The following is a 4,202-nucleotide window of genomic DNA, read 5'->3' as shown; positions in this document are numbered from 1 at the left end:
ATTCAGTTAACTGAGAAAAAACGTTTTCTAGGAAAACAAGATATATGAAGAGAAAAACATAAAGGCCTTTTGAATATACTCACAGCTAGAATATCCATTTTAATTAAGCTCAGCACTCTTTTTGACTGGGTTATGTGCAGGAACTCCCTGCAATAATGAGAGGGATTTTTAGAGAAAGACCTCTTTCACAGACACTGCTTGATGTGCAACAAATCACACATGGAAAAAGGGACGTGAACGCAAACAATGCCTTCAGTCCCAGCCACTTCCCAGGGAGAAAGAATAGCAGAGGTGGTTTTTGAACGTGTAACAGGTAGAGAAGGAGGAAGAGCAGGGTTTGGGGCTGAAGGCTTGGGGACAGGAGGGGTCCCCAAGGCAGAGGATTCAAACAGGCAAGGAGCAGATGTAGATGGATGAGAATACAGAGGAGGTTCATCTGCAGGGTAAAAAGGGGTTTCAGAGGAAGAAGAGACCAGGGGAGGGTTTTTATTAAGCAGAAAGATTTCATGAGGGGGTGCAAGCTTGACACAGGGAGGGTTGGGATCTAAGTAGAAGCAGAAGAAAGCCTGAATATAGAAAACCTCTTGTCATTTGACATTCCCGGTTATAAAGTCGCCAAGGTTCTTGAGAATTTGGAAGTTAAAGGTACCATTTTCAGGCCATCTGCTGTCATTGTGTAATTTGTATTGGGGCCAGGCCATGTTGCAATAAAAAACTAAACACGTAAGCCAAGTTTGGCGAGGTTATGAAGGAGACAGCACAGTGCAGAGGGCATAGGAATGTGGAATTGTTTGGCACCCATGTAGACTGGTGAGAAGAAGCCGAGGGTGTCTCTTTTTGTTCTAGGTGTCCCCAGACAAAAGACAGAGACCCGGAACACTCTTTCTAAAGAGGACAGTCAAGCTGAGGAAAACCTGGGTGTCCCCAAGATTTCCTCTAGCTTAGTTCCGCTAGTCCTCCAAGGACCGGGATAGTAGACCTGACTTTCCTGGGTACCGTGAGAAAGTCAGGGGAGGGCAAATTTTACCAGTCAGCTGGATTAGTGTCTGATGCTGGATGTTCCAGTTGGAATTGGCAACGGCCTCTTAGACTGGAGCCACACAAGGAAGAGAGAAAGAGGGAGAGAGGAGAGAGGTAGAGAAAGAGAGAGGATGAGGGAAGAGGAGGGGGGAGAGTGAAATACCCACTGTGGCTGGTTGGAGGTGGATTCCCAAGACTGAGGGTTTTGAGAACTCTAGGGAGTAGCCCTGGCCAGAGCCTCTCAGTTCCCTTCAGGTTACTTGTCCTCCTCATGAAAACTGCTCGAAAAGTGAAGTAGGAGAAAAGACAGGGCCAGTGACCAGAGACCCCCAGAATCCAGGAGTTAGCTCAGGATGAGCTGCCATTGCCCACTGTTTCCTGGGTTGCAAGAGAGCCTCTGCCCTCAGCACTTGTCCTGGGTTGTGGCACCAAATGTAAGAATTAAAGGGAAAAGAAACACGAAATGTGGCTCAACAGTCAAAGACAGATTTATTTTAGAGAAATAAACCTGTGGCTTTCAAACTGGGTTCAATGAGGGGAATTTTGTAATGCAAAAGAAATCCCCAAGGTAAGAAAGCAGCTTGTTGGAAATATGACAGTCTACCTCTTTTTTTCCTTAAACATTGGAATTCCAAGAGCCCTTGCATTGGCACAAAGCTCTGTTTTCATCTGAAGACTCCACTGGAGAAAGGCCCACTTTCAAGTGTTTCAAGTTGTTGGAAGATTCAGTTCTTCTAAGATTATTAGACTGAGAGCCTCAGTTTCCCCTTGACTGTTGGCTGCTCTCAGTTCCTTACTATATTGTCCTCTCCAGCAGGGCAGCTTGCTTCGTCAAAGCCAATGAGAAAGAGCAATTGTAAAAGCAAGTTGAAAGTCACAATCCTTACTCACCTCATCATGAAAGTGACATTCCATCGTTTTTGTTATATTATACTAGTTAAAAGCAAGGTACTAGGTTCAACCCACCCACAAGGGTACAAATACCAGGAGGTAGAGCTCACTGGAGTCACTTTAGAGGCTGGCTACCATACCATTACTGTCAGCCTCTGGAACTCTTGGTTGAATGGCATCTATTTGACCTCTCCTCTAAGATAATTGGCAGGCAGAGTAATAAGTAGGAGAAGGAAAAGAGATTTTGCTAAAGCCTCTCTTTTCCTCTCATACTATCGCTGGGGCTGGTGGTCCAGGGATCTTATTCCTTGAAGGTCATATAGGCAATGAGTTTCACCACTCTATTGCCATAGTCAAATTCATTTTCATACCAGGAAATGAGCTTGATAAAGTGGTCATTGAGGGCAATGCCAGTCCCAGCATCAAAGGTGGAAGAGTGCATGATGCTGTTAAAGTTGGAGGAGACAACCTGGTGCTCAATGTAGCCCAGGATGCCCTTGAGGGAGCCTGCCAATGCTGCTTCACCACCTTCTTGATGTCATCATATTTGGCAGGTATTTCCCAATGGCAGGTCAGATTCATGACCAACACATTGGTGGTGGGGACACGGAAGGCCATGCCATTGAGCTTCCTGCTCAGCTCAGGGATGACCTTGCCCTCAGGCTTGGCAGTGACAGCAGATGTAGTGATGATGTTCTGGAGAACCCCATGTCCATTATGCCAGTTTCCTGAAGGAGTCATCCACAGTTTTCTAGGTGGCAGTGATGGCATGGACTACAGTCATGAGTCCTCCAATGACACCAAAATTGTCATGGATGACCTTGGCCAGGAGTGCTAAGCAGTTGGTGGTACAGGATGTATTGCTGATGATCTTGAGGCTGTTGTCATACATCTCATGGTTCACACCCATCACAAACATCACAAACATGGGGGCATCAGTAGATGGGGCAGAGATGATGACCCTTGTGGCTCACCCCTGAAAGTGAGCCCCAGCCTTCTCCATGGCAGTGAAGACACCAGTGGACTCCATGATGTACTCAGTGCCAGTATTACCATATTTAATTTTGGTGAGATCTAGCTCCTAGAAGATGGTGATGGAATTTCCATTGATGACAAGCTTCCCGTTCTCAGCCTTGGCAGTGCCATGGAATTTGCTGCAGGTGGTACTATACTGGAACATGTAGGGCATGTAATTGAGGTCAAGGAAGAGGTCATTGATGGCAACAATATCCACTTTACCAGAGTTCAAAGCAGCCCTTGTGACCAGGAGCCCAAATATGGCCATATCTATTCACTCCAGGCTTCACCTTTACCATGGTGTCTCAGGGATGCAGCTGGCGCTGCACGAGATGTGGCTGTCTGTCAAATAGGAGAAGCAGAAGGTTACAGCGTATTATTTAACCCATAATTATATATTGAGAGATTGTGAACTCTGATGCCAATAGGCGGTGACTCAGATGGGCATCATTTCACATAGCAGGCTGACATCCCCTGAGAATGTGGACAATTCAGTTGTCTCAGTATCAGTCGTTTAAAAGACCATCGTTTTCCCTCATTGAATTTACTTTTGTCAAAATCAATTGGTCATATAATTTTGGCCATTAACTCACACTTAAGTAAAAATTCTCTCAAAATTGGTTATAGGCCTAAATTTCAGGGGTAAACCATACACTTCTTCAAAGAAAACATAAGTTAACATGTTCATGACCTTAAATTAAGAAAAAAAAACTTTCTCTGCTAAACAAAAAAGTTTAAAAAAGAGACATGATCAAAACTAAAAATGTTTGCTCTTTAAAAGACATCAATAAGAAAATGAAAAGATAAGCCACAAAATGAGAAAAAATATCAAGTCATTTATTTGATAAAGCACTTGTATCCAGAATATAAAATACAATTACAACTAAAGAACACAGGGATAAATGACCCAATTTTTAAATCAGCAAAATATTTGAACAGTCAATTAACCAAAAAGGTGTAAGAATGGCCAATAAAGCACATGAAAAGGTGGTCAGCATCACCAGTCAGCAGGGAAATGCAAATCAAAACTACAATTGACACCACTTCTTACCCACTAGAATGCCATAATAAAAGAGAAGGACAATAACAATTGGAGGAAGTGAAAAACAACGATGTGAAAAACTGAACTACTCATGCATTGCTGATGGAACATACAGCCACATTGGAAAACAGATTGCCAGTTTCTTAAAACATTAAAGATACATTTACCATATGACTTAGCACTTTCACCCCTAGCTGTCTACCCCAAAGAAATAAAAACCTATGTCCACACA

General features: G+C 43.6%; 1 pseudogene; it reads right to left on the bottom strand.

The window, feature by feature from the left end:
- Window positions 1-2,212: 2,212 nt before the first annotated feature.
- LOC105505373 lies at window positions 2,213-3,227 on the bottom strand (annotated as a pseudogene).
- Window positions 3,228-4,202: the final 975 nt, after the last annotated feature.

The sequence above is a fragment of the Colobus angolensis genome, unplaced genomic scaffold (genome assembly GCF_000951035.1).
Source record: "Colobus angolensis palliatus isolate OR3802 unplaced genomic scaffold, Cang.pa_1.0 Scaffold124, whole genome shotgun sequence".
NCBI classification, from domain to species: Eukaryota; Metazoa; Chordata; class Mammalia; order Primates; family Cercopithecidae; genus Colobus; species Colobus angolensis.
This window is presented reverse-complemented; position numbering and strand designations above follow the sequence as displayed.